Here is a 21,263-nt window from a genome sequence, read left to right as displayed (position 1 = left end):
TGATACTATGTATTTCTGTAATCCCAGGGGTAATGTCTCCTCTTTCATTTATGATTTTATTCACTTGAGTTTCTCTCTTTTTTTTCTCTTAGTTGGTGTGGCTAAAGTTTTGTCAATTTTGTTTACCTTTTTTAAAAAACCAGCTTAGTTTCAGTGGTCTTTTCTAGTGTTTTTCTGGTCTGTATTTTATTTATTTCTGCTCTAATGTTTACTTTCCTTCACTGTGGGCTTAGTTTGTTCTTCTTTTTCTAGTTCCTGGAGGTATAAAGTTAGGTTGTTTATTTGTGATCTTTCTATTTTCTTAGCATGTATGTGTGCATTTATCACTATAAACTTTCCTCTCAGAATTGCTCGTGTAGCATCCCATGTGTTTCCATTCTCATTTGTTTTGACATTTTTTTTAAATTTACTTTTTATTTCTTCTTTGACCCATGGACTGTTCAGGAGTATGTTGTTTAGTTTCCACATGCTTATAAATTTTCCAACTTTCCTCTTGTTGATTTCTAGTTATACTATTGTGGTTGGAAAACACTTGGTATGATTTCAGTCTTCTTAATTTGCTAAGACTTGCTTTGTGGCCTATCATCTGATCTATCTTGGAGAAGGTTCTGTGTGCACTTGAGAAGAATGCATATTCTGCTGCTCATGGACAGAACATTCTGTATATGTCTGTTAGGTCCATTTGGTCCAATGTACAGTTCAAGTTCAACATTTTCTTGTTGATATTCTCTCTGGCTGAACTATCCACTGCTGAAAGTGAGGTATTGAAGTCTCCTACTATTATTATATTGTTGTCAACTTCTCCCTACAGAATTGTTACTATTTGCTTAATATATTTTGGTGCTCTGATGTTCAGTGCCTATATTTACAATTATTATATCTTCTTGATGATTTGACCCCTTAACAACATGGAACACTTCATGAATTTGCGCGTTATTTTGCACAGGGGCTATGCTAACTTTCTCTTTATTGTTCCAATTCTAGTGCCTGCTGAAGCAAGCACAACCCATGGTACTGTGAACAGATAAAATTTTTGTCCTTTTAAGACACTAAGCTTTCAGGTGACTTTTAAACAGCAGTAAATAATTGATAAGGACTTAATCTGATTGATGGGCTTAGAGAGGTTGAGGGGGCACATCCCAGCCTCTTTCTCTTATTCTTCTTTTGGGAGTAAGTAACCCACTGAGAATTCATGTCCTTTTTTTGTCATCCAGACCATAAATCTTATAGGATTGAGATGCACTGATACATATTTTTTCCAAATGCTAAAGAGCCAGGAGCTAAAGTCAATATGTGACTGAAATCAAGACCAAAATCAAATGTAAGAGGAAGAAGTAGGAATCAAGAATACATCTGAAAATAATTTTGAAAATTGATATAGTAAGTTTAGTAGTCACAAATTGAAAGATGATTAATGAAATGAAAATGTTTTAAATATTTCCCATTTTCCTTTCTCTTTAAATTCTGTTATGTCAAAATTAAAAGTAATTTATTATGATATTTAATTTTTTCCTCCTCATGAAATTGAAGGTGACAAAAACTATAATTTACTTCATCCTCACAGGATGTGAAAAATTCTCAAATAGGACTTTTTATTGAAAACATGTAATATCTTTGGGTTTTGGCCTTGAAAGATTTCTGTTATTCATTTTTATATGAATTTGGTTCTCCTAATTATCAGAAGGATATCTGTTGTTTGTTTTTTTTTAATTTTTCTTAACGTTTTATTTATTTTTGAGACAGAGAGAGACAGAGCATGAACGGGGGAGGGGCAGAGAGAGGGGGAGACACAGAATGGAAGCAGGCTCCAGGCTCTGAGCCATCAGCCCAGAGCCCGACGAGGGGCTCGAACTCACGGACCGCGAGATCGTGACCTGAGCTGAAGTCGGACGCTCAACCGACTGAGCCACCCAGGCGCCCCAGAAGGATATCTGTTTTAACAACAGTGTTTCTGTGCAGTGTTAAAAAAATTTTTTTTTAATTTTTTAAGGTGATTTTTCTGAGTTGTTTTTGGTTTTTTGCTCTATTGGTCTGGCCCACTTTTATCTGGACCCTCTCTTTCCTCCATCTATGTTGTTTCTTCCTGATCAATTTTGATTTAGCCCCTCCTATTCCATCTGAGTGTGAGCCCCTGTGGAAGGTGGGAAGGTGGTGCTGCTAAGCGATCAGCCTGACTTACTGCAGGACCCTCGCCTCATCTGCTAATCTAGGGATGACTCCCTCTCATTTCTGCGGTTGCTCTTACTGGCCACTGTGCCTCCCCATGAGTATCTGGTGGCCATTTTAGGGTCTCTTATTGTCAGGTTGTGAATCATCCGGTAGCTTTTCTGTTTTCTCTGAAACAGGTGCTGATGATGCGCTGGTCTTGTGGCTCTTGCTGGTTTGCATTTTTGCGGTTCCTGGAGTACCTTGTCACCTAGCTTTGTTGTAAATGCTGTCCACTGTCTCTTTTACGTTGGAATTTGGGAAGATCTAAAAGCTATGCCTTTTCCACCACTGTCATCTTCACAGAATTTGATAAGAAGAGTTTTAACACAAGTTCAATCTTGAGCGCTTGGCCATAATTTGAAAGTGAATACCCAGATATTTATTTAGATTAATGATAGATCAAAATGACATCTCTTGTTCATATATCTTGTTTGTGTTACTGCCACTGCTACACTGATTAGCTGTGATGGTCACCTATAATATCACATGATCTCTGATCACCCACAAGTTTAAGATGTGAGAAATGCTGTGAAAGTAGGCATCTGTCATTTGGACCTTCTGGCAAAATACCAGGGTTAAGGTTGAACTTAGGTGTATCCTTATATATCAGTGATGTATGTGTGACTTGGCTGCCCTGGCACTGGATGGGTACATTGAATCCTGGGCTTCAGTATCAGGAAACTCACCTACACACAGATATAAACCATGTTCTCTAGCAGAGCCCTTACCAGTTAAAAAATTGTTTAGGTTTTACCTCCAAATGCTAATCACTTTTTGATTACTTCAAAACTTGGACAGGGTGAATTTTTCTCTCTATTATTTGAAAAGGAAACTAGGAGAAAATATTGGAGAGCACTTTAGCACTTGCATCCTTAACACGTGGAGACTGAGACATCTGGCAGGGCTGGCAAGTGTAACTTTAAGTTTTGGTGGTTCTTATGAAGTGTTACAGGTTGAATTGTGTCCCCCCAAATAAGGTATGTTAAAGTCTTCATTCTCAGTACCTCAGAATGTGACCTTATTTGGAAATAGGATAGTTGTAGATGTAATTAGTTAAGAAGAGTGGAGCCCTACTCCAACAGCGCTGATGTCCTTAGAATATAGCCATGAAGACAGAGAGAGAATGCCATGTAACCACAAAGGCAGAGATTGGAGTTGTGTAGCTGCAACACAAAAGATTGCCTACAAACCACCAGAAGCTAGGAAGAGGCAAGGAAGTATTGCCTGACAGGTTTCAAAGTGAATGCAGGTCTGCTGACACTTTGATTTCAAGCTTCTAACCTCCACAACTGTGAGGCAATAACTTTTGTTGCTTTAAGCCATCCAGTTCATGGTATTGTGTTATGGCCCCCTAAGCAACTAATACTTTAAAGGCTAATGGGGCCTTCTTATCTTCGTGGTGGTAGCCTGTATTGAGCAATGCAGCTGGCTTTATAGTCACAAAAAAGTCACAATATACAAAGAATCTCACTGACTCTGTGGTGGACACAGAACTCAACACCCAAGAATTTGGAAGCATGGAATGTCGACCAACATCTTTAACAGAAAATCTTTTTCCTTTAATTGAATGTTTGCTAGCCACACCAACTAAGAAAAGGCTCATTAAGCTCCAGTTCAACATCAAATTACAGTAATCTGTTACTTGCAGTGGAGAATATACTAAGTTAATATGGTGTAAAAGAGTTTGAGGACAATGTTGGGGAACTATACATTTAAAAAATCTCCCACCAACCAAGAAAAATTCTCCACAAAAGGAAAAGGGGAAAAACAGTTCTATACTGAATAAGCATTAAACCAGAATGTGATGTGCATCTCAGGCAATCCACTAAAAGACTGCAAAACCAGAAAGAAATCTCACCCTTTTATAAAGCCAGGCAGATACAACACACTCCCTACAAGTTGTCAAAATAAACAGTAACTATTCCTCAAATAAGAGGACTTGACAGCACCATTTGTCACACACAGCTCCCCCTAAATTTAAATCTGATCATTGGGATGACCATCTATGTTAGCTAATTGGCTTTATCCAAAGGAAAACAAACTTGTCATATCTTTATGATAGGAGGTCATTTTGTGATTTGGAGCAAGGTGCCCGCTCAAGTTAACATCCTACTTTCCCACAGAAGCTGGAAAATAAGGTTTCTGTCTTTTTTTTTTTTTTTTTTGACAATTACATCTCAAAGAGATGGCTTCTTGGTTTTTAGGAAACATCATACTTTCAAGTAAATTATTGCAGTGGCTAGATTCAAATGAAATACCATTAATTCTCCTTTTTGTGCTTCTGGTACCTGTAAAAGAATGGTTTAGTAAGTCAGTTTGCCAGTCCTAGTTTTCAGACTCTTCCAATGGATTACCTTGGACATTGATTCTTAGCAGTTGAGAAAATAGTGGCAAAAGTAATTAATTTACATCAACACTTTCACAACTTTATTTTGTGACATGCTCCATGAAGTAGAGTTTCATGGTTGTGTCAGAGATTGTTTATGGTCCTCTGCTCCTCTTCCTCAAAAACAGAATGTTTAACAAGGCATGTGGCTACACAGAATAAAGATTACATTTTACCAGTTTTTCATGTAGATGTGGCCATAGACCTAAGTTCCAATCAATAAGATATAGTCAAAAGTTGCTTTCCAACTTCTAGGAAGCATCCTTGATAGGTTAGGGGATTCTCTTCTTTTCATGTCCTCCTTCATGCTGCATGGATTGCAGATGTACTGATTGGAGCTGTAGCAGCCATATGATACCATGAGGTGGTCTTAACAGTGGGAGACTGAGCCATGATACCTTAAAGGGCCAAAGTAGCTCTGGACTATACGTCTCCAGAATTTTACTTAAGAAAGTAACAAACTTTTATCTAGTTTAAGACATTAAGACACTTATATTTTCATTTTTTCTGTCACTACTAGTTGAACTTAATCTTAATACAATAGTCAGATATATCTGGGAAATTGTACATATCTTATCTCCTGCTCTACTAGGGGATATTGGCATAAGAAAAGATCCCAAAAAGACCTGCAGCAAAATATTTTGAATTTTGTTTAGTCCTCTACTCCCAGTGTTTTCTTTTTCTATTAAAACACTACAAGGAGAGTTAATTCCCATGTTATTAGAACATAATAGAGGGCCCTGCTACAAATAGAGTAGATTTTCTATAACAATACAACTTTGCCAGTCTTGTTGCCATTTGAACAACTAGGATCTCCATATCCTTGAGCTGTATTCTGATGACTATTTAACTCCATGCTTTGTTCAGAGTGGTTTTTCAAATCTACGTTATATCACTTGAATATTATGAGCAAAGGTGGGTGGGTGGGCAATACTTCCAGAGCCTGAATTAAGTTGTTGCTTAAGTGATTAAGTCATCTATAGACATTTCAGGGCATGGCCCATACTTACTGAATTCTGTTAGCACTCATGTCAGGAGTTTATAATGGAAAGTATGCATTCATTTCTATAACAAGCAGTCTCACTGTCTAGGATCTATTCTTCAGTCAGACTTAGTTCACTCAAGAGGAGTCATTGGAGGACTTTATCATGAGCTACAGCTATAAGTCAATCTTTTCACATGTCATCTAAGACACCTATATTACAGGGTGGAGACTTAACCTTAGTTCTTCAACAAATATAGCTTTAAACGTAGCTTAAGCCTGGCCAACAATGTATTTTATTTGTGTAATTTTAATATCTGGTGTTAACTGAGAAGAGTGGCTTTAATAGTTCCACAGCATATCAATATTACTATTAAACAATACGAAGGCTCCTAGAGGGCCAACACTTACTTTTCTTACAGCCCCTTTGGTGACAAGCACAGGGCACATGTAGGAATTGAGGTTATTGATAGATGGGATATAGGGAAATCACCGGGGTTACCTTAACAGCACAAACGCAGTTTTGCAGACGTTATATTTCAGTAATTTGCTCTAACAATGCCTCTTTTTCTTTGCTGCTCATGAAACAGTTAGGGGGTTGTTGGTTTTTTGTTTTTTTTTAACAACTTAATAGAATCTATTTTAGTTTCCCAATATTTGAACTAGTCTGGATGTACACACTCAGACATGAGAGGTAAGAAAGTTTTAAGTTTTGCTGAAGTCCAAGTCTTCTGTAACCTAATTAATTTGGTTACACTGATATTTTTAGAACCTTTAAGACCAGAGCCACATTAAACATGCTCCAGAGCTCAAGTGTATCTGGCCCCAAAAGCTCGTGAGTGGCCCTGTGCCTTGCACAGTTTGCCACCTTGTATTTTTCTGTAAGGATAACGCTATTTTCTGTCTTGAAAAAATTTATTTGGCTTCTGCAGAATGGGTGGAGTGTGGGCATCTTCTCTATTAGAACTAGTGTTTTAAATTCTGAAACATCAAACAAACAAAATATCACGTTTTCTTTGTTAATTGTAAAATTAATAAATCCCCATCAGAGAAGGATTCTGACTTTAATTCTTCCCTCTGAAGGAGGAGCTTCTTGGGAGGGATTCTGCAGCTATCACTCAAAATAGCATCACAGGAAAAGCCTCGCTGTGCTTGAAGAACCATATGAAAGCACTCTCTGGTAGTTGCTTTAAATGAAATACAAGATAATACTGCCAAAACTATACCAGCATTTGAAGCCATTGCACCAAAGATATACAGTATAGTTCCCTATTAAAATTTGAACTAGATCATAGTTGTAAGGCTTTCTTTTCTTGTCTCATTTAATCCATGTTTTCCCTCCCTTTTTAATAGCCTGAAAGTATTTTTGTGATTCTGGAACAATGATTTTTAAACCTGAGTGTGTGTGAGGCTCAAATTCACAGACCAATTCAGTAGGAGTGGACTGGGTTCAGGAAATCACTTTTATAACAAAACCCAGATATTTCTTTCTTTTCTTTTCTGTAACTGATATTGGGGCCTGCATCTGGCCATTCCCTGTCACTGCTCTATCTCCTTTCTTTTCTCACAACCATCTAGAGACAAACGAAGCAAGCTTGCCCTCTACCTTTTAATATCTAGCCCTCCATAAAAACTCTAGAGTATATTTAGCCAAGTCTGTTCCTTGATATGCTAAATGGGAATTAAGATGGTGGCCGTGGGGCGCCTGGGTGGCGCAGTCGGTTAAGTGTCCGACTTCAGCCAGGTCACGATCTCGCGGTCCGTGGGTTCGAGCCCCGCGTCAGGCTCTGGGCTGATGGCTCAGAGCCTGGAGCCTGTTTCCGATTCTGTGTCTCCCTCTCTCTCTGCCCCTCCCCCGTTCATGCTCTGTCTCTCTCTGTCCCAAAAATAAATAAACGTTGAAAAAAAAATTAAAAAAAAAAAAAAAAAGTTGGTGGCCGTGATTTTACTTAATACATTAATTAATGAGGGAACCAGTAAAATAAAAAACTGGTTCAAAATCTTATATATCTTTAGGAATGCTGAAAGAAATTTGTAAGCAGATGGAAAACTGGTCAATATCCACAGAGCTATAATCAATTATTTTCCACATGAAAATAATTCATTTGCATTAATATGGGCAAAACTAATTTGCATTACTGTAGATTTTCTAAGACTTACAGAGGTATAAAATAGCTCAAAGACTGGTCTCAGCCACCTTTAGAACTAGTTGACCTGGAAGGGTGTGCAAGTGATTTTTTTTTTCCCATTTGTCTTACAAATTTTTCCTGACACAGCCAGAAACCTAAATTTCCTTATCAGTAAAATGAGAGATTTGGACTAGTGGCTTCTGAGACCCTTCAATTCCAACATCCTGTTATTCTAATTTCTTGGCCGTTATCTATGTACGTGCATACAACTCATGGAATATTTTTGTAAGAACTATTATAGTCATTTTTATTAGTCAAATCAGCCATAGCTATGAGTGCATCCTCTTGCAGTCTCTGTCTAAAAATAAAATCAGGGGTGCCTGGGTGGCTCATTCTGTAAAGCAACAGACTTTCGATTTTGGTTCAGGTCATGATCCCAGGATCATGGGATTGAGCCCTGAATCAGGCTCTGCACTGACAGCATGAAATCTGCTTAAGATTCTCTCTCTCTCCTTCTGTCCCTCCCCTGCTCGCATGCACTCCCCCCGCCCCTGCCTCACCTCTCTCTCTCTCTCTCTCTCTCATAAATAAATAAATAAAATAGAATAAAATAAAATAAAATAAAATAAAATAAAATAAAATAAAACATAAATTCTGCCTTTCTCCCAGTTACTTTTAGGCTATGTGTTTGTATGTGTGTGTGGGGGGGTGTAAATGAAAGCAGGACCTAAGTATAGGTATTTTCGGCATATTTGTTCACTGTCTTTTCCAAATGCCACCTACGGAAGACACTGGTAACTGGGTAAATGTGACAAGTCAGGACAATATTGTGTACATTTTATAGATGGTGAATCTTTGAGAAGGAAGGAATCAAGATTTCTCTAATTTTGCAGACTTTCCTGTAGGGAAAATACAGCAGAACTTTTTTAAAGATTGTTTTGTGATGGCAGAGGTGGTCATAGCAGTGTTAGGGGTGTCAAAACTTGGTGGAGCTGGTGGAGGCCAGTGTTAGGCAGTAGAGAATAAGAAGATACTGAAGGATGATTTTTGTTTGTTTGATCACTTCATTTCTCCTCTATTAGAGGAGCTTTAAACTAAACTTTACAGCAGTGGAGAAAGACAGAGCCTCTTCAGCTTTGTAATTTAACAAATGTTTGTTGAAAAATATCCAAACTACCTTTCTTTTCTGGAAACAGAGAGCCCAGGTCTCCTAAAAAGCTCTCAAACTATTGAGTTTTTAAAAATTCTATTGTATTTGAAGGCGTGAAAACATGCATTAATGATTACATTCAGCTGATATTCTTGGAGGATAAATATTCTACTTTGTAGATTTTATCAGGTAAAACCCCATTCAGTTTAGAAATCATCATCAAAATTCTTTTTTATTTAAATTTGTTTATTCTCATTTGAATGGTCTCACTTTAACTAAAACAATATTCTTGATGGTAAAACATAAAAACAATCACATTTCTTTGTTTCAATCTTTCTTTTCTTTCATCCTAGTCATTTCTGTAAAAACAGAGACCAAAATGACTGGGTAGGATTATGGAGGATTTCTGGTAATAATACACCTACACAATGTGCTGCAGGAAGTAGAAAGTCCATACTTGATGCCCTCAGTAACTTATGACTCATATGAATCATATAAGAACATAGGACTATTACTACTGAATGTTGAAGATTTATGTCCCAAGCATATTTTTCTACACCAATAACATAATATGGATTCAAGGGGCAAAAATATCAAATCCTAGATCTTCTATACACACATATACATTTATATCTGTCTACATAAATATGCACAAAAGTGGTTTCAAGTAAGGTGCAGGAGGTGGATGTGGAGGATGGGATGATTAAAAAAATAACAAATAGTAATTAACACATTTTATAAGGGAGCCAAATGACATTCATGCATTAATTTTAGCATCATAATAGCCCTGAGAAATCATTTCTAGTAACACCATTTTACAGATGAAGAAAATGAGACTCAGTAGTAAGTAGCAGAGCCCAGATTTGAAACAAGTTCTGCCTGATTCTAAAACAAATAGGACGTACAGTAAGACTTTTCCTGTTGTCCCTAAACTGCAGCTAGGGCGCCAAACTAAAGTCAAAAATCACTGAATATGTCCACAATTTAAAATCAGAGAGTTACCAGCATCTGGAGCCAGCCATATTCTCTTATTGTTCCTACAACCAATTGTTCCTACAACCAATTCTATGCACCTCTCACCTCTGATTCCCTCCCTGAAAGGACTGAGAGTGAAAGAGGCATAGCTTTCCCTTCCCCAAAGCTAATGGGAAGGAAAAAGGAAAAGAGAGAGAATTTTTTCTAAAGATTGCAGTACCTAGAAGAGGAGGCCAACATTTTTATCCTCACACAGGCTTTGGTTCAAGAGTGGACATGTTGCTTGGCCCCCATGTGATCTGAATAGGGGCAGAAATTTGGGGAGAGAGAGGGCAAGGTGAGATCCAAGGACCACTCTGCCTGTGATCTGTTGGTTTCCATTAAAAGATGGATCCCATGTGTCCCTGCTGACCTCACAATTTGCTAAAAGATGAGAACCAGGGCTATACCTTTGGGCAATGTAAGCTCTCTCTCTCTCTCTCTCTCTCTCTCTGTGTGTGTGTGTGTGTGTGTGTGTGTGTGTGTGTGTGTGTTGGGAAGCAGGATGGAGGCAAAGAGGGCCCCTCCCCTGTTACTTGTGAAGATTGTTGGAGCCTTGTTGTCAGCCTGTATAGACCTTGAACAGAAGTGCAGTCACGGTTAACCAAGAAGAGGTCTGCAACTCAGCCCCTCCTCCCCAACCCCAACCCCCACTTGAAAAACATCTGGAAGAAGGATAAGAAGATGGACACAGATGCAACCATGGTCCCTCCACTCAGATCTAGTCTGAGTGGAGGAAAGAGAAGAGTGGAGGAAAGAGAAGATTACTTTGAATCATTTTTGAGAAAAGGAGTGAATCTTAAATGCCAGAATTAGACTGTTCAAATAACCAAAATGAGCTAAAAAATTATTAAACTGGCCAACATGTTGTTAAGAAAGTATATACTAGAGGAAAAGGTTTGGGGGAGATGGTCATTTAGCACAAATGTCAGGAGAGTTATGGAAAATATAGAACCTTTTTATTTATACACTGCCCCCAAAAAAGTTAAGCATAGTCGCCAAACCAATTATTCTATTATTCTTTTCTCTATGTAATCCCGATAAGAGTAAGGAGCCAGAGGCATATCTCTAGCACTTAGAGCCCTTTTTAAGACTTCCCCAGAGATGCCTGCGTGGCTCAGTCAGTTAAGCATCCATTTTCCGCTCAGGTCATGATCTCACGGGTTCTTGAGTTTCAATCCTGTGTCAGACTCAGGCTCCAGAGTTGATGGTGCGAAGCCTGCTTAGGATTCTCATTCTCTCCTCTCTCTGCCCCTCCCTCACTCATGTTTTCTCTCTCTTTCGTAATAAATAAATAAATATAACAACAACAAAAAAAGACTTCCCCAATTAACTGGGACTCCTACCTGATTGGAAAGTTCTTCACTGATTCTATTTGTCTCAGCTCCAAGATGAAGGATGACTTCAGCTTTCTCTGCAGGACCAGTGGAGCAAATGCTTTAAAATATTCCCAGATTCAAGGAGTCTTAAGTCTTTAAATGGCAGGTTTAAGCATTGTGCCTTTACAGAACATGCCATTCACAACCTTACCATGCCCTCCTTTCCCTGATCCTTAATTCCTATGTACTCACAGAGACAACTGAATCTTCAAGGAGTAGTATCTAATTTAAGTTTATGGGGCCAATGATCACTGTGGTAGATTGCATCCTTCGTTCTAATTCTCTGCCCCTTTCAGTGTCCTTGCCTTTTCCCATCAATCTTGCAATCCTACCCACTAAAGGAGCAGAATATATTTCTCCACACCTTGACTTCAGCTTTAGCCATGTGACTTGTCTTAGGCAACAGAATGAAATGGAAATGACAATGTACCATTATAAGCCTGGGCCTCAAGAGGCCTTGCATATTGCCTCTTATGGACATGCAAGTCATAGCTTTTGTTTCAACCACTACATTTTGGGATGGTTTATAATGCACTAAATGATAATTGATACAATAATTTTTCTAGTACAGTGAATATATAAATAGAAAAAACTGCTATTATTTCCAGAATAATTTCCACTTTGATTGCATTTACTAGCTTAATAAGTGATTACATTAATTTGTGTTTGTATTATTTGCTGAAATATATGTATTTCCTGGCATAGTCTAAGAAGAAAATGTATCTACATCTTCATTCTATAGAACTCTGGGAGGACTGTCCAGTCATTGCTGACAAGGCATACTCCTGCATAAACCATCACAGCACAGGGGGCATGCACAGTTCATCTGAAAAGCAGCTAAATTTGCTTGATGTGTTGCAGTCCAGAACTTCATTTATGAGTCACTTATTTAGAATTCATAGACACAATATTTTCCCATAGAAACACAGTATTGTAATATCCTAGGGCAAATGTACAAAAGGCCACTTAGCCCCATAATAAAACTAAATATCAATAATGCCACAGCGCACAAAGAAGAACACTTTTTCTCCCACTGCTCAGGTTTCCCTCTCTGCTTTGCCCACCCCCCCCCTTCTTTATTTGCTCTTTCCAAAGGAAGAGGAGCAGCTGATTGGTTAAAGCCTATGGTTTGTTGGGCCACCTGTCCTAAGTGAGCAGGATCACACTGTTTTGAATGGTGATGAGAACCCTCACTATCCCAGCTCTGTCATCCTCCCACAATTGTTTGGCTTCATGGACTTGGATGGAGTCCTCTCTACAGTCTCTCTTTCTCTCTCACTCTCACTTTCCCTCTTTCTCTCATTCTCTCTCTCTCCTCCTTCTCTCCCTTCCCAGACATGCCTGAGCCTACAGTTCCCACATTTCATATTTGCAAAGGCAGCAGGAAATCCCAGTTTAGTCTCGGGCCGAAGATGGGTTTTCCATCAGAGTAGTCCAAATTCATTAATCGGGGAGTTTAAAAAATGCCTGTGCAGATTAATAAATCAGTGTTTAATTTCTCTTATTTGGCTGGTTGTCCCTACTAAACACATCATCAGTCAGAAAGCTGAAGGGCCAGGGATAGCTGGCATTTAGAAGTCCTAAGACCCAACTCTTAATGCTCCTTATTCCTGTGGGAAAATTCTTCCCAGGTTCCAACTGAGGAAGCTGGGACACATCTCAAATGCAACCTCCTTTCAAGTCCTGAGTGGAGGACCACCCCATTTCACAGTGACTCATCTTTTGGACGAATCTCCAGATCTGTTGTGGAAGAGTACTGGTCATGTTTTGTTACAAGAGGGACATAAAGTTGATTTTAGAGAAACTAAGAGAGGTAGTAGAAAGTATATGTGTGTTCCATTTCTTTAAAAATTGCATAAAAATGCATTAGCTCATCCTCCTATGTTCAGAATGCAGAGATTTGCTAACCTTGTTTGCTAACCTTAGTTTCAACTGATGCAAACTTATTCTTTTTTTTTTTTTTCAACGTTTATTTATTTTTGGGACAGAGAGAGACAGAGCATGAACGGGGGAGGGGCAGAGAGAGAGGGAGACACAGAATCGGAAACAGGCTCCAGGCTCTGAGCCGTCAGCACAGAGCCCGACGCGGGGCTCGAACTCACGGACCGCGAGATCGTGACCTGGCTGAAGTCGGCCGCTTAACCGACTGCGCCACCCAGGCGCCCCGATGCAAACTTATTCTAATACAAACTCTCAATGTCATTTTTTCAGAGAACTCTGGCATTCTTCAATAACATCACTATTTCAACTAACATTTTTTTATTCAATTAGAACTTTATTATTAATTTTGTCTCACATTTTGTACAAAATCAAATGATTTATTATAGACATGTGACCTTTCTGTTTATAACCAGAACTTTCTCCTTAAATTTATTCTGAAAGCCATTTCTGTCAATAATCTGTTTCATAAGAGCCTCATGTACTGGAAAAAATAATTGAATTGCCTTTGAACTGTTTTCCCTACAAATTTTATAGCCAGTAAAATGTTATAGATAATCATATATTTTAACTATAAAAATTTAATAACATTATTAAAACTTTCAGATTTTTCTAGCCTTCATTTAATATAGCTGGTATGTAAAAATGAGTTTGAATCTATGCGTTGTGTCTTATATACAGTTCAATACTTACAAAGGTCATTGTGAGACTTCGCTTCTAGATAACAGGTGACTTGAGCCCAGGGCTTAAAGACTAAGCAAGGTTACCTTGTGAATTAATTCTGAGTACCCAGCCAAAGCACTTTAAAAACTCTCTCTGGAGTGCCATATTCTTCCTGTTGAGTGACCCACCCAAGCTGGACCAGGGGGAGCTGCCACCCCTACCCAGGTCAGTTGCATAGATCCTGGCTCATCACTGTGGTAGATAGAGATGGGAGGCTTTGGTGTAGTGGGCAGCTGATTCCTCCTATGCAGAAGAAGTTCTTCTGTGGAAGAGCACCAACATTCTGTGAGAAGCAGGGACAAGCAAGGGGAAGAGAGAGAGCTCTGGCAGGATTTGACCTTGGCTTCCTGTGCCCAAGGGCCAGATGCATCCTATGCCTCCCATGATTACATGAATGACTCAATTCTCTTTAAAACAGATCAAAATACTCCTCTCTTTGAATTGCAAGCATAGAGACAGGTTTAGAGCCTGGCACTACTTTTGGCCACTCCATGAGCCCTCCAGTGAGAGAGCTACCAGCTGTCAGGAGGACAAAGTCCCAGGGTTAGCTTCCCATAGAGAACAGGGGCAAGAGTCACACCCTTTTGAAATGTCCCTCTTTGTAAGCTTTGGAGGAAGTGGGGAATGCCACCCTGGTCCTAGTACCCAACAACTTTCTCCTAAACTGCATGGAGTGTTTCTTTTAGAAATCATAGCGAAACTACTACTGGTAGCAGTTCACATATCTCTTTTACAAGAGACTTTAGTTTACAAAATCTCTTTCACTAATTACAAAATTTGGGATGCAGCATCATAAATATAAAGAAACTATCAACTAACCTATACTTCAATGTTAAACTAAGACCTTATAATTAATTTTTTAACGCTTGTTTATTTTTTGAGAGACAGAGACAGAGCATGAGCTGGGAAGGGGACAGAGAGAGGGGGGGGGTCGCAGATTCCGAAGCAGACTCCAGGCTCCGAGCTGTCAGCACAGAGTCCAACATGGGTCTCAAAATCAGGAACTTTGAGGTCAGACCTGAGCCAAAGTCGGCCGCCTAACCGGCTGAGCCACCCAGGTGCCCCAGACCTTATAATTATTACTATCAACCATATTAATAAACAAAAGTAAAACATTTTGCTCCTTGGGGTTTCAAGGACAAAAAGCATGCATCCAAAGAAGCAAAACAATATCAAGAAACTGTAGATATGAACGATTTTGTTTCATGAGTGTGTGTATATGCATTATGTATACACATATAATAACATACATACACTAATCAAAAATGTAATGTAACAATTGTATACATAGGAATGTGTGTGACATAGGAATTACAAGCATATGATTTATTTTTAGTATTTAAGGACTTAAGAAGGTGGCTCTTCATGTTAATAGCTTGATTGAGGACAACTTGGGGAGAAATTTTACCTGTTAACAGGTTTTATACTTTTGCTCCATTTATGTAGCTCCTTCCTTCCTTTCAGGACTTGTTTCATAACAAATAACGGCAGAATTTACTCAGTGTTTCTAAAAAAAAAAAAAAAAAAACTATTGTGAATTGTGCGAAATGAAATAAAGAAAGTTGGTAAATGAGCACTAAAAAATAATGAATGGGAGTTAAAAACAGATCGAAGAGACGGGTGTGTTGTAGTAATAAGAAAGGTTTTACCCTGGTTGGATAACTTCCTTAATTCTCTGTCTCACTTTGACCCTGTTAAAGGAGTTGATGAATGACATGAATTTTAACAGGTTACTTAGTAACGTCAAAAGAGGTGTCCCAATAATGATCATACTGATGTCTCAAATTAATTTCTAGCTATAAAAATGATGCTTATTTGCCCTACTATCTATGTATATATTCAAAACTGTGAGATCCCTTTTATATAGAACAGCTCCAAAGGAGTTGAAATTAAGGTTGTGGCCATCAAAAGCCCAACAACCTGACATAGAGAAATGTTCAGGTTTTCCTTTGAAGGTTGCAACCACCTTCAAAGTCTTTTCATGTGTATTATGTATATTGCTCAGCAGTGTGGCATAGACACAGTCCTTCCTCCCTTCATAGAGGGAAGCATTATAGTGATTTCTTGATATTTCATGCCAAAGATAATGGTAGGTTATCCAAAAATGGTCTTGAGTCTGAGAGAAATATTCTAAAAATTCAGAGTCCTTGAGATTAAATAATAAAGATCTAACGCAAGAGGAACTGTAAAGCTATTCAACTGCCCCGCGTTGACTCCTGCTCAGTGAACTTCCCCCCCGCCCCCACCAAATAATGCAGGGAATTCTACATAGCACAAAGTAGACAGGTATTTATTGTCTCATCACTCAGAGAGCCACACAAATGTACAGGATTATTCATAAGTGGTCGCATGTATTAATTTTTAAATATTTTTCCACATCCTGCTGGCTTAAACAAGCACAATGTTATAGTGATAAGAACAAGAAATGGATAGATTGATGGGCATGGAAAGAGGGAAGAAGGGACAGTGAAGGGAAAATGGATTCGTTACGACATGCAAATGTCAAGTTCCCTAGCTAACACCAATGAAGCATTTAAAAAATACATATAAAGGTATGGCTTGGTACTTTTCCATTAATTTTTCAAAGGTCTTGACCTCCTAAAGAAAAATTTCTGACTAAAAGGGGTTTTCCTCACCAGTCAGTTCCTTCTTCTACTGGGTCCTACAGAGAAATAGTGCTCTTATATTTGGCCCTTCAGACAGTTGCCACGGAAATGAGAGCTGCAAACACTTTCAGCTTTCTGGCTTCGCTGTGGGATCCAGCAGAGACCATGATTAAGCTGTCAGAGAACCTCCCTAAGTACAGTTTTACCTGATAAGTAAGAGTTTCCAGAAAAATGGTGACACATACAGGAAGGAAAATAGATTGTTTAACTCACTCTGAAAAATCCCTTTGATTCATAGACTGTCTCATGATTGAAACCATCTCTTTCTCTAATCAGACTCTTCTCAATTCACAGACGAGTACCTCAGGGGGCAAGTAAAATGCCCCCACCTTTACAAGAGGAGGTATCACATTAACAAAAGGTAACACATTAACAAAAGGAACCCAGAGTTCCTGACTGCTGAAGAAATAAGAAAGCAAAATGCTAAAAATGGGGGGAGGACACAGTGAATGAGAAGGGGAAAATCAAATGGCGTTTAAACCATTTTAAGGAACATTAAATATCTGATTTGAAAAAAAATAAAGAAAGAAATCACTGCGGATGTCAAAGAACGCTGGCTTTTCACACCTGGAACCAGAGATGATTGGATCATAAGGGGCTCTACTGTAGTAGACTTGAAATTTTATTGGTTATCTTTTGTTCCCAGCAAATGAGACCTGGATTTTCGGGGAAGGAACTCTAGCTGTCACTTTGAATCCACTGAGTGTTTCTACTCCACATCATTGACCTAATAAAACTCTATTGATGGAGTAAGGTCAGTGTTTTTCATATTGGGATTAGAGAAGAGAACACCCCAGTCCACGTGGTACCATGGCCACAAATGAAAGAACTGGTTGGCAGAAGCCGTTTGGACAGCTACTTGGAAGAAGACTTTCCAGATAATGGTGGAATAGGAAAACGAAGTTGCAACTTGAAAAGATTGTACCTTCTATCTTGGGGCGCCTGGGTAGCTCAGCTGGTTTCAGCTCAGGTCATGATCTCATGGTTTGTGAGTTTGAGCCCCGCATGGAGCTCGCTGCTATCAGTGGAGAGCCTGCTTTGGATCCTCTGTCCTTCTCTCTCTGCCCATCCTCCACTTGCTCTCTCTCTCTCTCTCAAAAATAAGTAAACATTAAAAAGTAATAATAATAATAATGCCTGTCATCTATTTACTTGCTGGTGGTTGTCTAAAATATTGCAACCATTTTGGAGAGCAATTTGGAAAAACCTAGGAAAGTTGAAGATGTAGATTTCATACAAGCTAGCAATTTTACTCTAGGTGGATGCTATGGACTATACTGTGTCCTCCCAAAATTCCTATGTTGAAGACCTAATGCCCAATGTGACTATATCTGGTGATTGGGTCTTTAGTAAGTAATTAAGGTTAAATGATTTCATAAGGGTGGGGTCCTAAACTGATGGCATAAGAAGAGGTAGATCTCCCCCTCCCTCTCTCTCTCATTCCCCCTCATTCTACCATGTGATGCCATAGCTAGAAGGTGGCTGTCTACAAGCCAGGGGAGAGCTCTCACCAAATCCAATCACATTGGTACCCTGATCTTGGACTTTGGCTTCTGGGACTGTGAGAAAATAAATTTTGGTTGTTTAAACCACCCGGTGAATGTTACTTTGTTACGGTAACCCAAACCGACTAAGACAGTGGCTATCCCAGAAGATGTAAGGATGTTCATGATAGTATTTCTCTGAATAGTACACATATGGAAACAATCTAACTTCTTGTAGAAAAATATATAAAACTGTTCACATAACAGAATTGTATACAGCAGTTGAAATAATTGAACAATAGTAGCATATATCAATGTAAATGAATCTCAAAAATATAATGTCAAACAAAAAATCAAGCTGTAAAGGATATTTATACATGCTATCAAAAACTTGCAACAATAGTTTATAATTTTAGGGATACATACTTGTATAGTAAAAGAACGAACATATGGCTGGAAGTGATACACACCAACTACTTCTGAGAAGAAAAGGAAAAATGATAGTGAAGGCAAGAGAATGCCTTTTGCTCTATCTGCCTTTTGCTTTATTTCTTAATAAGAAATGAGATTTGTGGGGCGCCTGGGTGGCTCAGTCGGTTGAGCATCCGACTTCGGCTCAGGTCACGATCTCGCGGTCCGTGAGTTCAAGCCCCGCGTCGGGCTCTGGGCTGACAGCTCAGAGCCTGGAGCCTATTTCAGATTCTGTGTCTCCCTCTCTCTGACCCTCCCCTGTTCATGCTCTGTCTCTCTCTGTCTCAAAAATAAATAAATGTTAAAAAGAAATGAGATTTGTGCAAATTTCAGCAAACTGCATCTTTTAAATCTAGGTGGTAAATGCATAGTGCTTGCTATATTATTTTCTGGATTATATTTAATAAGCAAAAGATGTTTTCCCCTGTCATCTGGGTTTTCAGCAGTTCAGTGGTACTTTTTAGACAAACAGTTTTCTTATCCACCTTTTATATATGCTGCAATAAGAAGCCCAGAGAGTTAGGTGGCATGGACAAAGTGTCCAATCTAGTTAAACAGTGACTCAAGGACTAGAAATGAGTTGTCTGTCCATAGCACACTCCATATGTCTGTTAATTTTCTGCTATAGAGACAATGACGCCAACTTTGTTTTCTAAGCCAGAAAAAAACACAAATCCTGCCCAACTGTGGAAGAGCACATTTGAAGCCATTAGACCTTTTCTGCCCCCAAGTCATACTCCACAGTTGATGTGTTACATATTTTGCTTACTCACTGAGCATCAACACTACTTAGGAGAGTTCAGTTTTTCTACTTTTGGAAAAAAAAAAAAAGGATCTAAGGAGACAGGACTAGTGATCCGCAAATTTTCTGCAACAATTGAGAAGTTGGCAGAAGCTTTGTCTGTCTGTTTATTTATTTTTTTATTTAGACAGAGAGCACATGAGCAGGGGAGAGGGGCAGAGGGAAAGAGAGAGAAAAATCTCAAGCAGGCTCCATATTCAGTACAGAGCCTGATGAGGGGCTTGATCCCACGATTCTGGGATCATGACCTGAGATGAAATCAAGAGTCAGATGCTCAACCAACTGAACCACCCAGGCACCCTTGGCAGAAGCTTTAAAAATGGTGGTTTTACTGATTATAATTAATTTTGGTTAGATTTTAATTAGGAAATATTCTTTGCAAGATAGATTTTTTAATACTGTTCAACATGTTTTTACAGCATGAGAACTAGTAGCCACTTATACTGAGTTTCCCAATTAATTCAAGTAATTGAGTTTTCAAAAAATAAATGACAGGAAGGATTTCATGATATAGTATTGAAACAATGGGTAGGAAATACACAGGGACATTAAGAATAAGTGTTTTTTTCTGCCAACATCTAACATATTCAGACAAAAATAAGCATTGTTTAACCCACTTTCTTTATTACGTTTTACATAGTTGGGGCAAGAAATTTTGGCTTTGTTAATTAGGTAGTGTCGACTCATGTTACATAACTGATAGGATTCTTTAAACTACATTTTGTAAAAATAAATAAATAAAAAGGACTTGAAGGAGGACTGAACTTATTTTGAGAAATAATGACTAGATATACAATTATGCATAATTTCATACTAAAATTTATCAAAAATACACAGTTGGGGAATGGGGATATTATTCATACACGGTAGCTGCTGCACACACACACACACACACACACTACCTGCTCAACCAGGCATAGGTAAGAAAATGGTCTCTACACTTGCTCAAATTAGATAGCTGCTTTCTCCCCATTATTTGTGTTTTGCTGACTCCCTAGTGTGTACCAAAGTATTCTCATCTGTTGTTTCCATCATCAGAGCCCTTATCGCTATTTGCTTATCTGACTGCTCAAAATTAATTTTAAATCCTATCTTGATAAGTAGTATTCCTAAAATATTCTTACTTTTCAACATGCTTGGCAAAAAGTTTGTGTGCCCTTTGTCCTCTGGCCAAATGCCTCGGTGATGTTCCCCGATTATGTTGATAGAAGGGATATTTTAACTCTAGTCCTTTGGGCAGAAACAGTTTTGATTGAATTAGTAGTAAAAACATGAAGCCACGACATTTCTTGTGTCCAACCCTTAAATACTCCCAAGGGCACAGCAGTTCAGGGATGTTTAGTAAGTGATAGCATGGGGTTGCTACTCACATTTATAGGTGTTTAATTCATTATTTTTATACGGTTTGATATGTGACTTATCTACAGCATTTCCAAAAGAAGTAAAAGGTACTTACATATTTCTAATAAAAAGACAGAAATAATGTAATACAGTATACTGATTTATTTTTCATTCCCTTAACATTAATTTAAGATTAATTTAAAGGACCTTATTTAAGAACATCATTTATTTTGACTATGGGTGTTTCTTTGTTTATATAGAGTTAGTGCTTTTGTACATGTCAGTTTTTCTCAAACTGAATTCTATAGAACTGTGTTATAAACTCTTAAGTGTGAAGAAAATAAAATATCAAATTCTCAAGTAAACTGGTATATTTAGGGTTAGAACAAATTAAATAAGTTTCATTTTTGAAGACCTCAGAGCCTATATGTGACTATCCATTATGCAAAACAAGAGATGTGAAAATATACAGTATAACACTCTTCCTTTCTGATTCTAATTGTATAATGCCTATTAATATCACTGAGATGTTATATTTATTCATATTTAGGCCAATTATATAAACTTGGACTAACATTTCTAATTAATTT

At 38.3% G+C, this 21,263-nt stretch overlaps 1 pseudogene; it reads right to left on the bottom strand.

Annotated features, from left to right (window-relative positions):
* Positions 1-902: 902 nt before the first annotated feature.
* LOC115513182 lies at positions 903-1,001 on the bottom strand (annotated as a pseudogene).
* Between the last annotated feature and the right edge of the window lie 20,262 nt (positions 1,002-21,263).

Source organism: Lynx canadensis, chromosome B1, assembly GCF_007474595.2.
Source record: "Lynx canadensis isolate LIC74 chromosome B1, mLynCan4.pri.v2, whole genome shotgun sequence".
Taxonomy (NCBI): Eukaryota; Metazoa; Chordata; class Mammalia; order Carnivora; family Felidae; genus Lynx; species Lynx canadensis.
Note: the sequence above shows the minus strand (reverse complement) of the source record. Positions and strands in the feature narration are given on the sequence as shown.